The sequence below is a fragment of the Papio anubis genome, chromosome 16 (assembly GCF_008728515.1).
Source record: "Papio anubis isolate 15944 chromosome 16, Panubis1.0, whole genome shotgun sequence".
In the NCBI taxonomy this organism is placed as follows: Eukaryota; Metazoa; Chordata; class Mammalia; order Primates; family Cercopithecidae; genus Papio; species Papio anubis.
In genome coordinates this window covers 56342786-56365034 of record NC_044991.1, presented here as the reverse complement: position 1 = coordinate 56365034, position 22249 = coordinate 56342786, and the positions used below count along the sequence as shown (strand labels likewise).

The window sequence follows — 22249 nt, the reverse complement described above, 5'->3', positions numbered from 1 at the left end:
AGTCACAAGTAAACACTCTGTTGTTAGTAACCAGATTGCATCTTGGATCTGATGACGTTTGGAAGGAACCCTTGGTTTGCATAGAACAGCAGAAATAAGTGATTGTACCACACCCCAGACAAACAGGCTAACTTTAACTTTTAAAAATATTTTGGAGTTTAGGCCAAGTGCCTAAACTGAAATCCAGATGTCACCACTGACATGGTCCAGAGGTCCTCCTCCCTCTTCTGACCTGAGCATCTTAGGGCCGAGGTACCAACAGGTATAGCAGGAAAAGCCTTCGGAGAGCATGTAGCTCCTTCCTGCTGCTCCGGAGTCCTGTAAGCAGGACAACAGCTGTCGCAGTAATGTCAGACTCCCTCCTGCTCTTAGAACTGAGTTGGGATTGATGCCCTACGGAGACCTAAATGTGAGTCTTCAGCCTAATTATATAAACCTGGGTGAAGTTTAACCATGGTTAAAAAATTGCTTTCATTTTATCTGCAGCAGGAACAGAGGATGTCATGAGTAAGGAGTGTTGGTGAAGATGTCTTCAAGCCCTTGTCTCCTTTCTGCTCCTCCTCACTCGATCCCACCCCCCAACACACAGCGTCAGTGAGAAACCCTAGCACCAGTGGTTCTCAGGATGTGCTTCCCAGACCAGCAGCATCACCTGGGAACTTGTTAGAAACTCATATTTCTGGCTGCACCTACTGAGTTGGAAACTGGGATGGGGTATTGTGTCAGCTCTCCAGATGATGCTGATGAACACAAAAGCTTCAGAACGGCTCTGGCAAAAGAGGGTGAAGGTGCAGTCATCCACCCTGCCATCTTTTAAACGTGCAGACCATTGCCCTCACCTTTTACCCTTTTACCTTCAAAAAGCTTGGACCTAGGCCTGAGAATCGGAAGGGCCTGTAAGGTCCTGGCTTCTATAATTCCGTAAGTAATCGTATAATTACCTAGCACTGTGACTTGGGCAAGTCACTTCTCCAGAAAACCAAGGTACCTGAAGGACCACTCTTGTCCCTTTCACCCATTCCTCCTGCCCTGGCATGTTCCTAGTTCCATGGTGGATGTGGCTCTGGGACCCTGGGACAACTGACTCCCACTCAGGCTCGCTCTCTTTTTTTTTTTTTTTTTTTTTTTGAGGCAGAGTCTCGCTCTGTTGCCAGGCCGGAGTGCAATGACACGATCTCGGCTCAGTGGCTTCACACGATTTTCCTGCCTGAGCCTCCCGAGTAGCTGGGATTATAGGCGCATGCCACCACCCCAGCTAATTTTCGTATTTTTATTAGAGACGGGGTTTCACCATGTTGGCCAGGATGGTCTCAATTTCCTGACCTGATGATCAGCCCACCTCGGCGTCCCAAAGTGCTGGGATTACAGTCTTAACCCGCTGCGCCAGGCCTCTAAGTGGAATCTTAAACGTGACTTTGAATCGTGACTAGCAAACTTCTTTTTCTGTTCCACAGACATGTATTGAGCACCTGCTGTGAGCCAGGTTTGGGCCGTGGAGATGAGAATTCCCAGCCTCAGTTCATGTAAACCCTGGGCATCTCTCTGACCCTCTGAGTCCACCTCCGTAAAGGGGGGTTGCTAACACCTAGAGAGTTTGCCATGGGGATTACACGGAACGTGTAGCTGGCATAGGTCTGCCAGGTGTGCAGCAGGTACAGCACAGGCGTTGGGTCCTGCTGCCCTTTCATGCCAGTTCTCAGGCACGCTGGTGGCAGAGCGAGAATTAGTATCTCGGAATGTTTGCAGGCTCATGTGCTTCCCCCCCCCCACCAATAAAAAGGAAAACATGCGTGCCCAAGGGGTCCCGTTAATCTTTTGATCAACTGTGTGTCAGGCACTGTGGTGGGTGCCTCTATTAATATAACACATGGATGAAAAAAGCAGACATGGTCCCCACCCTTGAGGTGCTGAGTTTGAGAGACATGTCATATGGGAGTACCATAGGTACGGTTTCAGTTGTGTGTAAATGAAAATAGCAGAAAATGAGGACTTGCCCAAGGTGGTCAGAGAAAGGTTCTCTGAGGAGGTGGCATTGAAGCCAAGACCCGAAGGATGAGGCCTCTGCCAAGCAGAGAAGAAGGGAGCTGGCTGTAGTATGGTGGTCAAGGCGGAGTTCAGGAAGAGGTCACTGGCTGTCCCTGCAGCTGTGGAAGCAGGGAGCCCAAGTAGGAGGCTGTGGCTGTCCAGGTTAGGGGAGGTAGTGAAGTGGGAGCGAATTCAAGGTGCATTTTGGAGATTCAAAAGGGCTCTCAGATGGGTTGAATTTGGAAAGTAGAAGGGAGTGGCTCAGAGCTGACTCCATCATCAGTGGCTTGAGTGACTGGGTGGTGGGGACAGAGCCATGTAAGAGTGAATGTTGCAGCAGGAGAGGGTTTCGGGGAGTAGGGAGATACATAAATGTGTCTTGGTCATGTGGACATGACTGTACTCTCTGATGCATGGGTGTTTGTGGTAAGTGGCGCCCGTTTATCTGGGTCTTCTCAGGACTGTTGGATCTCAGTTTTGCTGCTGAACAAAGAGCACCTTCACAGGCACAGAATGGCCCCTTGGACTCAGGGCTGCATTCATGACTGAGGCTTGCTACTTTTTGTTCTTTTCTTGGTAATCAGCTTCTCATTAGGTGATGATGTGTTGCTCTTCTGTCCTTATTTGCATCTGCACTCTGCTATAATTGTGTCTCAAGAACATGGCATTTTGTTGTTTTTGTACTGTTCTGCTTTTTAGAGCTGAAAACCTATGCGGGGTCCTGTCACATGGGCAGCCTGGTGATCCTGTCACAGGGCAGCTCTCCAGTGTGGGCATCTCACTCTCTCTTTATTTATTTATTTTTACTAGTTATATAACATCAGAGTCATGATTGCTGGCTGTAAAATTGATTTTGAGAACCACTTTAATTTGTAAATTGGGAAATACTTTCTATTTTGGGTTAGGGAAAGGCATACAGGGGAGGGAGGTGGAGGAAGAAGGTCTGTAGTCCCTGGTTTCAGTAATCTTCAGGTTTCTAAGTGCAAGCATCAGGAGCTGAGGGGCGGCCCTCCAACCTTATCTGGACATTCAGCCAGTGGGGAAGGGGCTTCGGAGTCACTCCTTTGGCCATCCTGTCACACCATGGTTTGAATGACAATATAGGCCGTGGGTAGAGGTTGCGTCATCTGCCTGCTCACCAGACCCCCTTCCCTGGATCCCTGGGGACCCTAGGTCTTTACACAAATTCAGCAAATGGTTACTGAGAGTTAGGAACTTGCCGATCATCCTGCATTCACTATATACTCATGCATCACTTAATGATGGGGATATATTCTGAGAAATCCATTGTGAAGTAATTTTGGCTTTGTGCATACATCATGGAGTGTTCTTACACAGTCCTAAATCAGACACCTAGGCTATATGGTAGATAGAGCCTATTGCCCCTAGGTTGCAAATCTGTACAGCATGTCGTGGTACTGAATACTATAGGCAGTTGTAACACAATGTTGTTTGTGTTCTATACGTGTAAATATAGAAAAGGTACAGTAAAAATATGGCATAAAAGGTAAAGAATGGCTGGGCTTGCTGGCTTATTCCTATATTCCCAACACTTTGGGAGGCCAAGACAGGAAGATCACTTGAGCCCAGGAGTTTGAGACCAGCCTGGGCCACATAGGGAGACCCCCATCTCTTCAAAATTATATTAAAATTTTTTGTTTTTTCAAAAAACAGATTAAAAATAGTATACCTACATAGGGCACTTACTGTGACTAGAGCTTGCAGGACTAGAAGTTGCTCTGGGTGAGTCAGTGAGTAAGTAATGAGTCAGTGTGAAGGCCTAGGACATTACTGTACACTATTGTAGAATTTCTTTCTTTAGAAATAATTAACCTTAGCTTACTGTAACTTTTTTGCTTTCTAAGCTAAAAAACTTTTTAAAACTTCTTGATTCATTAACATTTAGCTTAAAACACAAACATGAGACAGGGTCACGCTCTGTCATCCAGGCTGGAGTGCAGTGGCGCGATCTTGGCTTACTGCAGCCTCGACCTTCTGGGCTCAAGCTGTCCTCCCGCCTCAGCCTCCCAAAGTGCTGGGCTTACAAGCCTGAGCCACTGTGCCTGGCCCTTCTTTCTTCATATCCTTATTCTATAAGCTTTTTTCTATTTTAAAAAATTATATATTTTTTTACTTTTTAAACTTTTTTGCTTAAAAACAAAAGCCCACACATTAGCCTAGGCCTATGCAGGCTCAGCGTCAGTACTCCCCACTCTTTTTTAAATGTTGTGAAATCCTCACCTGCATCCAGAGTATTGTCGTCCCAACTCCCACTCCAGAGAAAGGAAGTGATTTACCACTGGCCACATGGCTAACTCATGCCAGCTCAAGGGCCAGAGCTCCAGTGCTCGTGCTCTCCATCGAGCTACCAAAGAGAGGTCATCTGAGCAAGTCCATATGCACCACACTGTTTCAGGGTCACCAGGAGCTCAGAGGAGGGAGCTGGCTTTTGCCGAAGAAGTAAGTGATGGCAAAGTAGAGGACACGTGACTTAAGATGGACCTTGAAGAAAGACGAACAGATGAGGATATTTGAAGTAGGGGACATAGCACGTCCAAAGACAGAACACTGGAATTTGTGGAGAGTGCCTATCCCTAGGTGTGTTCACACCTAGAGTTCACACCTAGAGGCTAGAGTAGAAAGCTAAATATGGCTAAGTTGCCAAGAGCCTTGAATGCCAGCCCGAGGAGAATGAACTTCATCCTGCCAAAAAAGATGAGGGTGAGTGGGTAGTGGTGAGCAAGGCTATATTTTAGGCAGGTGAGTCAGTAACAATGAGGGGAGAACTGTCAGTCCCCCAGGAGGAGGAGATGAGATGCCACACCAGCAGCACGTGTCTTCAGAAAGTGTGAGACTGCACAGGCACCTTCCAGAGCATGGGAAGGTGGAAAGGGGAACATCTGAATAGGAAGATGAGAAACCTTTGCTTCTATATTGGTGTCAAGACATCAAGAGACTTGCTGTTGAACCTGTTGGACTGGTCAGTCTAGGTTTAAACGGCAGCTCTCCTACTTACTAGCTGGGCGGCTTTGGGCAAGTGATCTACCTTCCCTGGGCCCCCATTCCCATGTATGGTCAGTGCAGTAAGCGTTGCTCACTGTAGGCTGTGTCCGGCGCAGTTCCTAGCTCCTAATGAGAGCTGAGTCAATGATGGCTCGGTGTATTGCCCCCATCCTGCTGTTTTGTTTGTTTTTGCCAAATCCTCATAGGCTAATCATACGTTTTCACTTTGCTTCTCACTAACAATTTGTGATAGCATTCTTTCCCCCAGAGAGATCTCCAAACCCCTTAGCAAGTGCCTCCAGTGAGTTCCCCTTGGCTTAGTGGGCTTTAACTGGTTGTTGTAACCAGAAGTTCATATGGACCTCTCTGTGGGAACGACCTTGTTGGCATCTTTCTTTTTGTAACCACAAATTATTCTGTCCCCATATGGAAAAGTGACCACTCCCCTTTAGCTAGTAATGGCACTTCAGCATCTTCCTCCTGGCAAGGGCCCTGAGAACCTCAGCCTTTCCCTTAGGTTCTTTCTTTGCTAATCACAGCAGCCACAGCTGAACCTGTCTCTCTGGGGACCAACTGAAGCAGTTGGCAGCTTTTTTATTTTCAGCCCCACACTTAATAAGTTGAGGAAGGGAATTAGGGTATCCATGCAGCTAACTGCCAATTACCCATGCTGTTTCTGGAGACAAATAGTTCCCCTTAGTTGGTGTTGGGTTCTACCCAGTGCCTGTGTACTAGCTAAAGTGCTTAGGGGAACTACCATCCCAGTGCCCTATTGCCTTTTGACCTCCCAGGGCCAGAAAGATGAGGTTTAAGTGAGTCTGGGTTCTCAGACGCAGACAAGATGACTCAGTCAGTGTGCAACCCTGCCTGCTGGTCACCACGGAGACCTGCAAATCTCAGAATCTGCAGTCTTGCCTTCTGTTTCTCTGTGTGCATTTGGCAAACTTTTTAATACTAGCACTTTTGGCAGTGTACTCCAAGGAATCAAATTGTTTAAAACAATATTAAGCAAGTTTTCATGTCTAGGAGCTTTCACAGTAACTGTTTGCTCCACTGCCCTGACTTTCTGGCACACTTGAGATGCAGCTGACATCTCTTTGCAGCAGCATGCTGTCTCAGCTTTAAGCTTTGCTGAGACCCTTTCCCTCAGTAAGTCATACCGTGCTGACTTACTGGGCCTTACGTGGGCCTGCCACTTGTTGCTGCAAGAGTGTGTGTATCTTCCTTGTATAAGTGGGATGTGGATTGAGCTTCAGGGACGCAGCATAGAGCCTGTCTCCTGCTGATGACATTCATCCACTTTAAAGGGGAGTCTCAGGCCGGGCATGTGATGCGCGCCTGTAATCCCAGCTATTGGGGAGACTGAAGCAGGAGAATCACTTGAACCTAGGAGGCGGAGGTTGCGGTGAGCTGAGATGGTGCCACTGCACTCCAGCCTGGCAACAGAGAGAGACTCCGTCTCCAAAAAAAAAAAAAAAAAAAAGTGGCAGTGGGTCTTGGGTTCTGTGAGAAACCTTCAAGGAGGAGGACTCACTGTTGCCCTGTTAGAAAGGGCTGTGGTCCATTGGGCTGAAGTCTGCCTGCCTCCAAACACTCTTTGGCCTGATGTCCTTCAGCGCCAGCCACACAAGTTGTACTTCTCACCTGTGCTGAGGCGCCCTGTTGAGAGGACTCGTGTGCCGCTGTCCAGTTAGTTTTTGCCTTAATAAATAAGGGGCCTACAAAGGGCTTCTTACTTCTCAGTATTCTTTGTGCCCTGTTCCTTTCTCAGAATCTGAATGGTGTATTATTCTACCATTAAAAAAATGCCGGGGGCCAGGTGCAGTGGCTCATGCCTGTAATCCCAGCACTTTGGGAGGCCAAGGCTGGTGAATCACCTGAGGTAAGGAGTTCAAGACCAGCCTCGTCAACATGGTGAAACCCTGTCTCTATTAAAAATACAAAAATTAGCTGGGCGTCATGGCACATGCCTGTAATCCCAGCTACTCGGGAGGTTGAGGCAGGAGAATCACTTGAACCAGGGAGGTGGAGGTTGCAGTGAGCTGAGATTCTGTCATTGCACTCCAGCCTGGGCAACAGAGTGAGACTCTGTGTCAAAAAAAAAAAAAAAAAAAAATGCCTGGGATGTACATTAAACTACCCAGCCTTCAGGGGCTTTGCAGAACCTGTGCATCCTTGGGGTTAGAAGGAGTCCAGATTAAGAACCCCTGTGCTGGCCCCAAGTCCTTCATTTGGCAGGTGAAGAAATGAAGTCTCCAGAGGAGAGTAGGGAGAGAGCTAGAGAGGCCTGGAACCAGGTTTCCCACCTTTACTCTTAGCACTAGGCAAGATCCTTCATCTTCCTGTGTTTCACTTCAGTGCCTCTTAGTAAGTTGCCTCCTGGGAGCACATTCCTGTGATTGCATCTGTGCTGTTATAGCCTGGGCGACCGTCCACGTTTCAGAGAATCCGTGGGACTGGCTTCCTCTGGATACACTTAAGTAGGTGAACAGAATTTGGAAGATGGCTGCAGGGGGTGGCTAGGTAAAGGGTGGACCCCTGCTGAGCACGGGCTGGTACTCAGTTCCTTTTGTAGGGCTGCCCCAGCCACCTCTTTAAACAATCCGTATGTTTTGAATGTGGCATATGGTAGTCCTCCACCAGCCCCACCATACCTGGCAGCACCCCAGCCAGGACTCCACCTCCTGGACTGCTTGTTAGCTAAAGAGACTTGTAGGATGTATTTGCCATTTTACAGATGGTTGGGTCTGGAAAGAGGCTTTGTGCATTTTAACATCTTGGGCAGGGCATTGTGACTCACACCTGTAATCCTAGCACTTTGGGAGGCCAAGGCAGGAGGATCACTTGATCCCAGGAGTTCAAGACCAGTTTGGCCAACATGGCGAAATCGTCTCTACTAAAAATAGAAAAATTAGCCGGGCATGGTGGTGTGCGCCTGTAGTCCCAGCTACTCCGGAGAGTCACTTTGAACCCAGGAGGCGGAGGTTGCAGTGAGCTGCACTCCAGCTTGGGTGACAGCAAGACTAATAAGACTAATTAGTTGGGCACGGTGGCATGCACCTGTGGTCCCTACTCGGAAGATGGAAGGATCACTTAAGCCAGGGAAGTCAAGGCTGCAGTGAGCCAGGATCATGCCTTTGCGCTCCAGCCTGACAAAGCAAGGCCCTATCTCAGAAAAAAGAAAAGACATCTTGGGAAGTCCATAGCTTCAGACTAAACCGCAGTGTTCCAGTCATAATTCTACTCTTCTCATTAACTTCTTACCATATCTAACTTGGACTCCGGGGACACATTCTGAGGCCGGGCCTGCTCCAAATAGCCACACTTGGATTTCAAGGACCCCCTCCACGTAAAACAGATGTATTTGCCAAAGTTGGCCATCTTCTTCCCCTTGAAAGAAGGCCTCCTGTTGAGAAGTCAATAAGGGGAGGAGCAGTGGAGAGAGCTGAAATCTAGACAAGAGCCCCCTGGTAGTGTAACTGATAGGCTATGTAACGTCAGGAAAATCTACAATCCCTCCATGCCTTATTTCTCCCACCCAGCTCTGAAGGTGTGAGAGGGGAGCAGCACCCTGTAGCATGGTAGAAAAATAGCATGGGCTTCAGACTTGGACACAGTCCCAGCTCTGTACCTTACCAGCTGCTGGAGTTTGGAGAAGTGGCCCAGCTCTCTGAGCATCACTGTCCGCACCTGGCTTGCCGGGATTTTCAGTGGGAACATGTGCAGAGCACTTGGCAGTGACACAGGAACTCAACCAAAGGCAGAGATTTTTTTTTATAATCATGTGTTTATGTTAAAATCCTATCATGTGGAATGAATGATTCTGTGAAGTTTTATTGCTATGTACTAATTCCCAATTTCTAGCAATCACCTGGTATTTGAGTTCTTCCTAAAAACCCAACACTGCTGCTTGGTCACCTGAGAGGCTTAAGAGAAGCAGCAGACTCTCTCTGTCCTGCAGGAAGCTCGGGGTCTAAGATGGTAAGGTCGGAGCACACGACGAGGCTAGTGGGATCTGAGGTCATCGATGCCTTTTCACTGGGCAGGGGGATAGAAGAGTTCCCATAGAGACTGGGCCCTCTGGGAGTGTTTCCTGGGGAAGGCGTATGGAGGGGAACCCAAAGAGTAAGTGCGATCTGAGTGACAGATAGGGGGTGGGAGTTGGAGTAGCCAGACCAGCAGGAGCTGAAGACCCAAAGCAGGAGGGAGGCTGTCACCTCAAGAGAAGATCAACTTGAGGCCAGGCATCTGGTATGGAATTTTTGCCCCAGCAAGTGACTGCGGTGAGGTTTTGTGAGTTTGGTTGTATATTTTTGGATGTGATTTGCAGCCGCGGTTGTACTTACTAAGGTACCTCCTGTGCACCTCACTCTGCCTGCTATGTATATTATCACTGGTCTTTGTGCCCGGCAATGTAGACGTTTCCTCATTTTAGGCTGAGCAAACTGAGGCTCGGGGAACCCTGACTTGGTGAAGGTCAGCTGAGATGTAAATTTTGGATCTTCCTACTCCAAAGCCCATGCCTTGAGAGAACACCACCTCCGAGCCACGTTCCTCTGCATTTGGGGCCTGCCCCTGGATGTCTGCCTGTGGGTGAGCTGCCTTGGTTTGATCTCCTGGTCAGGGCTCAGATGTTGTAAGGCATGGACCTGTGGTCTTCTGGGTTGTCACGGAGCACTGCGAAGCTCCTGTTGTATATGTTGTTATAATCTCTGCCCTCTTGCTACTCTTTTTCCTAACATCTTGCTCCTTCTGTATACCTGAAGACTGAAAACAGTGTTATCCCATTTGCACTCCCATTCCTTCGACCCTGACAACGGGCACGTTCACAGCACAGTCATCCCTGTTTTTGCCCTACTTTAAGCACCACAGTTGGGAGCTCAGCCTTAGAGGAATGATGCATCAGAAAGCGTGACTCCCTGGCCTCAGTGCCTCTGACTGATTGGAAGAGACATTCGTGCTGGGGCCACCGAACCCCCCAGGGCTGGCATGTTGATGTCTGAATGTGAAAAGCCAGATGCTTTGGTGTATTAAACAAGTGAAGAATGACTCATTTGGAAGCTAACCCCACTTAGAGGAAGGGGAGGACTGCCCTCTGTGACCCTGACAGATGACTTTCCCTCTGTGCACCTATGAGACCTGCTTGCTCCACAGCACGATATGCTGAAAATTAATAACCTGAGCCTCAGTTTGCTCATCTGTAAGATGAGGATAATTCTTACATGGTCCTTGGGACAAATGAGGTATTGCATATTAAGCTTGCATGGCGGCTAGCATGTCATGGGCATCATTAGCTTCAGTGATAATACCACTACACAGGGCTGCGGGCGAATTCAGGGAAGAGTGAGTTCTTGGCTAGCCACCCAGTAATACCCCACTTTGAGTTTATACTGTGCCTTAGTCTATGAGTATGCCAGTGGGATGACTTTGTTTTCTGTTAACTAGATCTGAGAGGCAGGATAGAAAGAGAAAACTGGGCTTTGGGTTTGAAGTCCCAGTCTGTGATACCCTAAGAACTAAAATGACCATTAACATGAATGACAGCAAGATGGATCTTACTGAATGCCCCACCCTGTGTCAGGTGCCATGACAGGCAATTTACTTGAAGAATTCTTCACTCTTCACAGCAGGCCCCTGAAGAGGAAAGAGTTCCATGCCCATTTTCTAGTTTAGGAGAAGGAGACTCAGATCAATAACCCCTTGTCTCCAGCAGAGCTTGTATTTGAACCAGGACTGTCTGCCGTGGAGCCTGTGCTCTTCCCTGAGAGAGCACTGGAGTGAAGATAAACCTCATGGTTACCAGACTTCCTTATTTCCTAAGACGGTGCAATTTTAAAAACTGGGGAGGCAGGTCCGGGAGGGAAGCAATTTTTAAAACCATTCATACTTTCAACATCATTTCATCAAACAAATGACATTTTAGGCCAGGCATGGTAGCTCATGCCTATAATAATCCCAACACTTTGGGAGGCCAAGGCAGGAGGATTGCATGAACGAAGCCAGGAGTTTGAGACCAGCCTGGGTCACGTAGTGAGACCCTGTCTCTACAAAAATAAAAATTAAATCTAGCCAGGTGTAGTGGCATGTGCCTGTAATCCTAGCTGCTCAGGAGGCTGAGGCAGGAGGGTTGCCTGAGCCCAGGAATTTAATGCTGCAGTGAGCTATGGTTGCGCCACTGTACTCCAACTTGGATGAAAGAGTGAGACCCTGTGTCTTAGAAAAGAAAGCAAAAGGTAATGACGTTTTGACACTAATAAAGTAGGAAGGCCATCCTTTTAGAGTAAGGGATAATCAGCAAGGTATTCTGTGCCTGCAGGCTGAGGAGTAGGGGAAGGAGGTGAACACATGAGCCATCCTTGTCTCCAGCCCCATCCTCCTGTGCATGTTCCCCTCAGATCTCCCAGGCTTCTGCTCTCCAAGCTGCTAATGGCCTTCGTGAGAGCAGTTTCTCAGTCTCCTTAAACAGACCAGACACCTGCCTGACTGGCAGAGGAGCTTGCTGGAAGACTGTTCACTGCCTCATTGGCACCATGTCCCCCTTTGTCCCCCGAGCACTAGACCTGTGTACCGGCACGTAAGCCTTCCATGAGCCTTTTTCTGAGTGAGTCTATTTATAAATGAAGGGATTAGATGGGTTTTAAACTCCACTTAAGCTCTTCTTGTCTTCTCTAGGAAGGGATTTTACATCGTTACATGTGAAAAGCAGGGGCTTTGGAGTGAGACTGCCCTGAGTTAAACCCTTTTCTCTAGCACTTACTGGCTATGAGGCTGTTCTCTCTTGAGCTTCAGTTTTCTCATCTCTAAGACTAGGAGGACAATAACCCCTACCTCTTAGGGTTGCCAGGGTGAAATGAGGCAATGGATAAAACACTCGATCCTTTGACAGTGATTGGAAAGCAGTGTGACTTTACGAGGTTGTTCCCTATAATGTAGTTAGAACTTGCACATACAGACTGCTCAGTAAGTGATTGCTGTTATGCCAGTTAGAAATAAGAAGGTGGGATGCCCTGAGATAACTTGGTCCAAGAGCTGAAATGAGAAAGGTAAGGATTCATAGCACGTTTTCCCAGATCATTGGCACCTTCCACCCCCAGGATCATCTCAGATGCAAGCTGTTGGAACCATTGCTGAGCCGGCTTTGGAAGCACTGATTGAAGACTGTCATAGTGCAGAAACTTTGGGTAGTGAAGCTGAAAAACTTTGGATTAAATGCTGGTTCTACTGCTCAGCAACTCTGGTGTGGGGCAAGTTGCTCCATCTCTCTGGGCCTGTTTTCTTGTGAAAACTGGCCAAATCCCTCCTCACAGTAATCATGGAAGGGCACTACAGATGTCAGTTGCAGGTTTATCACATCACCGCTTTTCATTATGCTTAGGAGGTGTGACTTTTGCCCTCAAGGAGCGGGGTCTGGTCCGAGGTAGGGGTTCCACAGAGAGGGATAAGAGCCCCGGTGGAAGCTGGTAGCCTGGCAGTCAGGCACAGCCTGAGCAGTGAGGGAGCTGAGATGTGGCATCTGCTAGGATGAAGCACCACAAGCCTAAGGCGTCTCCAAGGGCCCACTGGGACTGAGACCTACACCCTTTATTGTGCCCACAGGTACCTGGGAGGGTCTGCTGCTTAAACTCAGAACCGTGTGGTCTGAGCCATTCCTGTTCATAGCTACAGAAAGCGCCTCCATTACCTTCAGTGAGCTTACTGTGCTGTTAGCTCCCTGGGAAAAGTGCTCTTTCTGTGGTGGCCGACGGGAAAAGAACCCCAAGCCAAGATCCTCTCCCCAGTGGAGAGCCCTCGTCTTTTCCTTCTTTGTGCCCACAAGAGCGAACCAGACTCAGACCTGTAGGCTGTTCTGAGGCTTCCAACAGGAGGACCAGAGCCAGTGCCAGGGCTAGAGGGAGCAGGGAGGAGCCTTTGGGAAATGTCAGCTTCACTTCCTGGCGTGGGACCCAGTGATTACAGTGGTCATTACAAGCTGGTGTCTGAGGAGTTCTTGCAGAGTGCTGTGCTGTTGGTCTGACCTTCTGCAGTCACACTGTGTTCTGCTAGTTTATTATGTAAAAAGGAACCTCTGGTTTCTGAACCTGCCTCCTTGCCAACATTGCTTTTTAGCTGCCACGTGCTACCTTCCTGCTGATGGGCATCCTTTTCAGGAGATCGTCCGCAGGGAGGGAGGAAAGGAATGCCGAAAAGTCATAACTGGTCCCAAAGATTATTTTAGCACATCACATGTGGCTGTATAATTTCTCGTCGTATTTCACAAGGTCTTAATGTTTCAGATGGTAAGGGCCTACCCTATATAGCCTCTTCCCCCATCTTCAGGTTGATCTGCTGTGTCTACGGAAAGCACAGAGAGAAAGCAATAGGCATGCTAAATAGAGCTAGAGTTTGAGGTGGCTGCTGAATCATCAGGGAATATGTTTATGATGATTTTCTTTTTCCAAGTCAAAAGCTGGGATACAAGACCCACTAGTGGATTTTTTTTTAGGGGAATTAACAGACCAAGGAATAGAAGCAGCAGAGTGAAAGACTGGGCCGGAGAAATCCTGTATTTTCTTTCCAGATCAGCCACACCCACTTTCTGGGTCACCCGCTCCTTGGGCCGGTAGAGCAGGGAGTCACACAGTCTAACCTCCCGTTTGGCAATGTGGAAGCTCTCCTTTGTCCACTCGGCATGGAAGAGTCCAGACGAGACCCCACATCTGGACCTTTCTGTTGGAGCTGCCGGCTTTTCTTGCTCTTTGAAGTACCCTATTTTTCCTATTAAAAAGTGAAATGTGACATTGGTGTGTGTTCAGTATTAAAAATCAGAAGTAGGGGAAGAGGAAAATCCAGTCACAACAAGCACAACATGTTGGTGTATTTCTTGTCAGATTTTCCTACACTGGGGGGTTTGTGTTTTTACATAGTTATGGTCATGCTGTGTGCTACACAACTTTGTAACCTACTCTTTTCCACCTACCCCAGGGAAGTGCTTTTGTCATAATCTTCAAAATGTCACGCAATGATCTCATTTCCTCTGTAGTATATCAGTGAGTTGAAGGATCATTTGCTTACTTAATCCTTATTTTTGGACTTGTGAGTTATTGCCTTGTAATTTAAATATTTCAGTTAACTTCTTTATCCATAAAGTTTTTTTCATATTTAGGTTTATCTGTTAAGCTTGGCTTTCAGGAGTGGAATTTCAGGGAGCCACCAGTCTAAACACCTTTGAAGCCCTAAAAACAGTGCCAGACTACCTTCCAGAAGCTTTTTCCCCTCCTCCAGCAGCGTGAGGGGCCCCCTCACCAGCAGGAAACACTTTTAATGGTTGCATGGCTGAAAATCATGGCCTGTTCAGATTTAACACGTTTATAGTCTCTGGTTGGGGACAATTGGCTAGGAAGGGGTGGACTCATTGAGTATGTTCGTACCTGCTATGGGCCAGGAACCTGAGTCATTCCACTCAGACCTCAACCAAGAACGCCCAGTGGTCAGAGGAAGAAACTGAGGCCAACAGGCAGTAAATTATCCAATATTGTCCTATCCTGCTGCCTCTTGGGAGGACTAGCCAGGTCCCTTCCCAGGAGCTGAGGACAACGAGCTGGTGTTGTCAGACTGCGCAGGTGGCAAGTCATGGCAGCCACGGTGCTGGCTCTGCCTCACAAAGGAAGCCACTGGGGGATTGCACGCACAAAGACTTGTCTGCTTTGGTCATTCAGGCTGAAAACAGGCACTTTAAAAACTCCTAGATGGGCCAAGGTAGGTGGATCACTTGAGCCCAGGAGTTCAAGACCAGCCTGGACAATATGGCAAAACCTCGTCTCTACTAAAAATACAAAAATTAGCCTGGTGTGGTGGCATGTGCCCTGTAGTCACAGCTACTCAGGAGGCTAAGGTGGAAGGATTGCTTGAGCCACAGGAGTTCAAGGCTGCAGTGAGCTGTGATCAAGGCACTGCACTCCAACCTGGGTGACAGAGCAAGACCCTGTCTCAAAAAACCTCCTAGATGATTCCATGTACAACCAGGCTGGAGCACTGTTGCCCTAGATGGCCCGCCCTGCCCAGGACAGTGCTATACTTAGCACTGATCCAATAGCTCAGAGCGGGGACTGCCCAAGACTAATCTCTGTGGGCCCTTGTACTCTCGGCCTCCAGTAGAATAAGCCACTGAAGGGCAGACTTCCTGTCTTATACCTGAGGCCTGGCACTAAGGCAGTTTCCAAATAATAGCCAATACTAATAGGATCAGGCACTCTTCTTGGTTTTACGTTTGTTTAATCTTCATAATAGCCTGTGACGCAGTTACAGATGTGAGACCAGGGAACAGAAGACTTAAATTCCCCACAGTCAAGTGGAAGCTCCTGTTTGCTCAGTCACCCGTTCTGGCTCCAGAGCCCTCCTTCCTAACCCCCACAGTGCACTGCAGCAGACAGTGCAGCCTGGTCCAGCCCTGCCCCTGGGTGTGGGATTCTGGCCCTTCTTATGACCTTAGCAGGTAGCCTGGTTTGGATTCTCAGAGGCCTGAGCTTCACTCTTCTCTTCTGTAAAACAGGATTACTGAACCTAGAGGGGGTTGCTGTGGCATTTATAACCAAGCACAATTAGTCACAAAGAATGGGGAAGAAAGCATGGGTGGAAGCAATGCTAGCAGGGTCTGTGGAGACAGACTGTCCAGGGTGGGCCCTGCGGTGTCTTGTTCCTAATAGTAGTACGGGGAAGCCAGGATTCACGATTGGTTTGACAGGTAGAGCCAGCAGGCTTGGGTTCCCAGCTAGCGTCTGCCCCTTAGTCAGTGTGATCTTCGATAAATTACTTAACCTGAGCCTCAGTTTCCCTATCTGAAAAATAAGCCTGTGTGTCTAGACCAGGGAGGTTGTGAAGCTAGACTTACCCTATTTATTTAGAGCTCTGCCCCACAGAGCCCAGCACACACAACTTCAGTGTTCCTCTGGGTTGGGAGCTGGTGCCCAGGCCTGCTGACCAATGTCCCCTCCTTACCCACTTTCTGTCTTCCAGGTCGATTCCTCGGGACCCACAGTCTCACCACGTCTCCTACAGAGGACGGCAGAGGGTACAGGTGGTGGCTTGGCCGGTTGGCGATCTCCCGACAGCTGGATCTCCGGCAATGTGAAGCTTTTGTTTGGGTTTTCCCGCTTCTTTTGTTTTGCTTTCTTTTTTTCTTTTTCTTTTTTTTTTTTCCTCTTTCCTTTTTCTTTTTTAATTTAAACCATTGAGACTTCAGAAGAGCAGGAAGCAATGCTGTGGACAGGCACCAATTTCTTTAAAGAAATTCAGTGTGGACAAGGCATATGTATAAATTTCAGTTGTACTTTTTATAAGGGGTTAGGGAGCTATTTTTGGTTTTGTCCTTCACTTTCCCTCTGTCTTCCTTCTTTATCCTTCTCTCAGTTCTACTTATGACACCTCACTTCCCAGAGAAGGCCTGCCTCCCCATAGGCAACCTGGGGCTTTCTCCTGGAATGGGGCATGAGGACACAAGGAGGCCTCTGGGCCACGCCTCCCTGCCAGATGCAGGAACTCCCGGACTCCTTGGTGGGCTGGCCCTGGCCAGCCCTTGGGCCTCGGAGATGATCAGAGGCGAAGAACCACCTGGAAGAGGAAGGCCAGGGTTTGGCCAGGAGAACTAAGAAGGTCTCAAGTCCAGGCTTTGTTCTGTTTAAGCTATTGGGAGCCCCAGGCCACACCAGGACTTACAGTGGTGGGATCCCTTCCTCTTCCGCCCTGTGTTGCAGGGAACGGGGAGGTAGGGGTGGAGGGTGACCATCTCGCACTTGCTGGCGGTGGAGCAGCCATCCCAGCGCTGTAAGCCTGCCTTTCTGTTGGGAAAAACTGTTGTGCCAAACTGTGTGGAACACAGCTGGGTCTTCAGCAGGCATCTGTCACTGCCATGAGGTCAGCACTTCTCACCTAACTGCCTCCTGGATTGTCATCTTCCCACGTGTCCCGTAGTGTCCATGTGTCACAGAGACGGCCTGAGGCCCTCAGATCTGGTTGTGACTTTGCCATGATAACAGGGTGTCCTGAACTGGCTGCCATTGTCGTGTCCTCACAGTGAAGGGCATGCCCTGTGTGCCGGGGTCCGTGGTGTCACATGCAGTGACACATAATGTCAAGCGCCATTTCCCTCACCCCTGGAGACTTACTATTAGATGCCTGCCCTCAGTATAGACGTATCCAATGGGAAAACAGCAGACCTGCCCAGAGCAGGGAGGTGTCGTGGGACTGGGTAGACCCCCTGCAGCGTTAGGGGCCCATTTGTGGGCTCCCCACCTTCAGGCTTCCCCAGCCGTGATGCTTCAGCCCCGCCACCCATGCCTGTCTGCTGCAGCCATCCTTGCACTCTGCAGCGACACTTGCATCTCCTTAGGGGAAGCCTCCCTCCCCCTGGGCTGCTGCTCTGAACCCATCTGCTCTCCCCCTGCAAGAAGGGGCAATGCTCCTGTGTTTTCCCTGTCTGGATTTGCCTGGCCATTCCGAAGGCTTTTCACCCCATTATGGCCACATAGTATAGGGCCTCTGGGGAGGGGGAAGGGAATCCTTTTGTGTTCGTTTTTGTTTTTTGTTTCACCTAAACCAGCATAGGATTGATAGGGGAGATGGTTGAAGGGCATTTCCGTTTCTATGTGACCAAGGCAGGGGCTTTTACCTGCTAAACAGCAGTCCTTTGGCCCTGAGAATTTGGGAGCGAACAGTGCATCAGGCCAGGCTCAGCAACGTTTGCTCACATTCTTTCAGCCTTCTCTCACCCCCTTAACACCAAGCTTTCTTCCTTGTGAGCGGAAGGTTGACTGCTATTAGCAGGATCCCACAGGTGATAACCAGGCCCTTCCCTTCCTGGGCCAAAACCCATTGTGACTGCCTGTCTCTCCTGTCTCTGACTTCTCAGGCAGCCTCCTGAGTGCACTGAGTTGTAGCCGAGAGGATGGGAACAGCAGCGTCCCCTAATTGCAGTGCACGTTCCTTCTCTGCCCGCCACCCTGCCTTCTCTTGGGGGCAGCTGTCTCTTTGTACATGAGCAAATGGGAAAAACAGTCCCCAAACCCAGCACCCCCGTCCCTGGCTGCAGCCCACGCCGTAACATCCCTAGTGAGGCTCCAGCCTAATGAGCCCCTTATTTTCTTTTTCTTCCCTCCCCAGGTCCCGTAGCTCTAACTAAATAGTAAGTTCTTGGAGCCATCATGCTTCCCCTGTGTTATTTTTCTTGCTATCAGAATAGCAAGAAACAGCACCCCTGTAGGTGTCAGGTGGGCAGCCTGGTAGGGGTCACCAGCCTTCATGCCCCCTCATCTTCCAGTTCTTGCTTAGTGGCATGACTTCATTCCGTAGCGTAAATGCAGGCCAGCTTTTTAGCCCCAAGTGCCTGCCCCTCCTCCTTATCTCTCCCCTGCTTTCTCAAACACTTGCCCACCTCAGGCACTCAGCCGACTCCTCCATGGTGAGAGAACTGGCCATGGCTCAGCCCCAGGTAGCACCTGTAATCTTCTCAGTGCCACTCTCCCCTGTCCCCTTGTGAATCAGCTTCCACTTGCTGTCGCGTCCCCACTCCTGCGTCTTCACTGGGTCTCAGGCTGTCAGCAGCTCTCTGGTGCGTCAGCTCAGCACCGCCAAGTTTGTAGGACCTGTCCAAGTTCTAGGAGTTTTCAAACCTCAAAACGGCAGTCATTCATTCTCCTTGGGTCTGTGGCAAGGATAGCCCATTGGAGGGGGGCTCTTGACCTCGGCTGTTAGGGATCTCAACTTGGTTTTCCCATCAGAAGAATCAGCAGGACAGATTGTAGTGCCTTATTCCATTGTCCTCCCCTGACCAGGCCTCCTGGCTCAGCTGAAAATGTGTGGCTTCTTTCTCCCTATCTGTGTCCTCTGTCACTTGCTCTTTCACTGTCTCTCTCATTCCCAGAGAGCCACAGGGGAGGGATCACCCTCTCACCCCACACACCCTCTTCCTGAGGGCCGTAGCCAGGTCCGCATCTCCCCACCACCACCAGGGCACTCACTTGCAGCTATAGCCCAGGACAGAAAAACTGTGCTTTGGACAGGTGCACACTCTCTGCCTCTTACCTCTAGCCAGGAGGATGCCTCAGTCTGTTCATTCGAGACTGGCCCCGTCTGAACCCTCTCTGGGCACTGGGGACTAAGGTTGCAGGCCTTAGCCTCGTCTCATCCCAGAGGCATTGGGTCAGGAGAATGGGAATTTTTTTCCTCCCACCTGGACATAGTTTGCCCCTGTGGCTGCCTTTCTGAGGGAGTATATTAAATGTTTACTTAAGAAACACCCTGTTTACAGTCAGAGGAGAAACACCCAACACTGGGTGGAGATTTGACTCTGGACAGGGCCTGGCCTCCTTAGTGGCACTGCCAGGGGGGCCCCTAAGTGAATGAGGGCAGAGGTGCCCCGGGCAGGGGCGAACGCCCTCCGCTCCCTCTGCTCCCGACCCTGTGGTGCTAGGACCACTCCCCGCCTTCCTCACGGCCTCCTTGCGCTCCACATTCCCCACCTCCACATTCCCTTCCTCCAAGATCTCAGCTCCTTAACATATCAGTTGTCTCCTAGCCTAGAAAACCAGTGTTTGGAGCAATAAGATGATTATTTTTGCTTGAATCTTTTTCTAAGAGAAGGAAAAGAGCTGGTATTGTGGGAATTTTCTTTTTATGCTGTTAGCTGTTTACCTTCTTAGAAGACATCTTAATAGGATGGATGTCTGGGTTTTAGCCTTGGGGTATCTTTTGGAAACTTAGAAAAGCAGGAGTCAGGCTGCCACCCCCTAAGGAGGGACCCTAACTTTCTGCCCTTGCCTGGTTCCATATGGCTCCTTCCAGGCCTGCCCACCAAGTGCTGCTCCCACTCGCCATCCTGCCCGTGCGCCCCTCTTCCCCCCACATCTGGGGGCGCTGGTGGCACTTACTCTTGGTGGGTCTCAGACTCTCCCTCCCGTTGACTGGTTTTCCCTCCTAGGCCTGTCTGGCAGCCCCCAGACAGACATAGCTCCTGGGAGTCTCGGCCCTGGCAAACTTGGAAGAGCCAAACTGACATTTTTTAGCTCTTCAGGCCACTGGGTTTTGGAGGCAGAAATCCAGAGATACTGGCTCTGCCAAGCTGTCCTACTGGGCTGTGGCACAGCCTTCGAGACAACACAGGTGCATCTCTGATCCTGCCCTACCTAGGCTTCGAGGGGCTTCTGTCTGGAGAAATGCCCTCAAAGGGTAACCGGTAGGTGTGACATTGAATTGGCCAGTGTTAGCATCTACAGCCGTCAAGAGATGAGTCCATTGCCGTTGCCTGCCCAAGGGCCCCCTAAGATTACAGACAGTATCAGCAGGGAGGCCGTCCTGGTGTTTTTTCAGGAGAGCCCACAGGAGGAAGGGAGCCTCTTCAGGGGCACTGGAATCTTTTGTGCCAGGGGCCTCTTCATCAGAGCCAGGGAGTACATTTCAGTGACTTCTTAAATATTTGTGTGGGACAGACGAGTGTGAGGGAGGTTTTAAGCCAGGCACAAAGTTAGTTTCAAATACTAGTTAATAAATCTATTTTTCTTCATTTCCTTTTTTTGCACAGAAGCTGGTAATCTAGGACCTACGTGTGAACAACTTTATATGAATATTTTTTGTACTTGGTTTACTTGGGTTGGTATGATACATTATATTTAAGTTCCTTGAACACTGTGGATCCCCTAATGTGTATGAATGACTGAGGCTTTGTAAATTAAGGGACGTTTGTGTGAATAAAGTTATTTGATGGGGTCAAAGAAGCCATATGTGATTTGAAAAAGAGTGTTTTGTGGTTTGTTGCCCCTGTTTGGGAGGGTGGCGAGGCCAGCCCATGCTGCAGCCCCCCATCCCAGCTGGTGGGTGGCGGGAGAGAAGGATCCTTGGCCGCTTCCATGTCCCCGTGCTTGAGGAAGCTGCCTGGTGGCTTTTGACTGGCCTTCCCATTCTACACCTGAGAAACCAGCACTTAGAAGTGCAGGAAGCCGTCTAAAATCGTGCAGCTGCGACTGGGGGATCCTGGATCCAAACCAAACCTGGTCTGCCCTTCCAGGGGGTCCAGGGCCTAAGTAAACATTGTGGGCCCCTCCTCCAGACATCTCAGAAGCCCGCTCAACCCCTAGCCCTGTGGTTCTGCAAGTTCTACCTTTGAGAGAGTTTTAACAAAGAGCTAAAATGGGTGGGCCTCCATACCACAGCAACAAGGGTGTAAGGATCAAGTTTTGGAAAAGCTTAGCAGAGAAGTCAGTTCCATCAAAGGTCAGAGGTCAGCTCAGTACCCTGACGTTGGTAGCATCCATGTCCAAAAATCAAAGGGGTCTAATCAAGCCATGCCATCCTGGTTGGGTTGGGAATGGGAAAAAGAACACATAGCCCATCTCCCTTTCTGCCTGGGCCAACAAAAGCCACATTCCATGAGAACCAGGGACTGGAACCTATGAAAAGCCAGATGTTTTTACGACCATCGTACTGCATAGTAGGTGTGATGTGTGCTCCTCTATGCATAAGAAAACTAAAACCCAGAGAAGTCAAGACTGCTGGGTGAGTGCCAGGTGGGCTGGGGGAAGAGCTCCTGCCACTTGCCAGCCGGGACAGGTAACTGAGCCCTGCTGAACATCTACTTCCTCAACGACAGTGGGGGTGATGACAGCTACCTTCAGACAAGTTGCAGGCTAAACGAGAACCTAATATTAGGCCCAGCACATAGTAGGCACTCAAATGGTTTTTTGATTTTCCCAGAGACAGGTTTGGGATTCTCCCGGAGTCTGCTGAGCGCTGAGCCCCGACTCCTGGCATCGTGCAGCCTTGGTGAGGCTTCCCAGTCTGGTGAGGGTTAATGTTTGCTGTGGAGCCCGTCATTCAGGGGCTCTCCCAGGGAAACCTGGGGAACCCAGGAAAAATAAAACTGCAGGAGGATGGAGTCAGGACTTAGGAATGTGTGAGTTAGAGGAAGAGATAAGACTGGCTTGCCTAATCTGCGAGTGAATAAACTACATTCCGGGCCCAAGAGTTGGTGTCCAGTGGCTGCTGGGGATGGGGTTTCTAGAAAAGGATACTTCTGTCCTTAGCCTGGGCGATAACCTGAAACTTGAAGGACAGCCCACAAATTTGTTTTCTTATTAACAGATTTACTGAGAGAATTCATCTTTTAGAGAGTACAATTCAGTGGTTTTTAGTACATGTACAGAGTTGGGCAGCCATTACACTAGCTAATTCCAGAACATCTCAAAAAAAAAAAAAA

The 22249-nt window shown here is 49.3% G+C and overlaps 1 protein-coding gene across 2 annotated transcripts in view; it reads left to right on the top strand.

Annotated features, from left to right (window-relative positions):
* The window catches only part of STK35 (serine/threonine kinase 35), a 47048-nt gene extending 26257 nt beyond the window's left edge, over positions 1-20791 (top strand). Inside the window, exons 4-5 of one of the 2 annotated variants that reach the window (XR_001891983.3) lie at positions 487-921; positions 16021-20791. The gene's annotated coding sequence lies outside the window, so the exon portion shown is untranslated. The remainder of the gene's footprint in view (positions 1-486; positions 922-16020) is intronic. The other variant, XM_003904968.5, reaches the window with a different exon arrangement.
* Positions 20792-22249: the final 1458 nt, after the last annotated feature.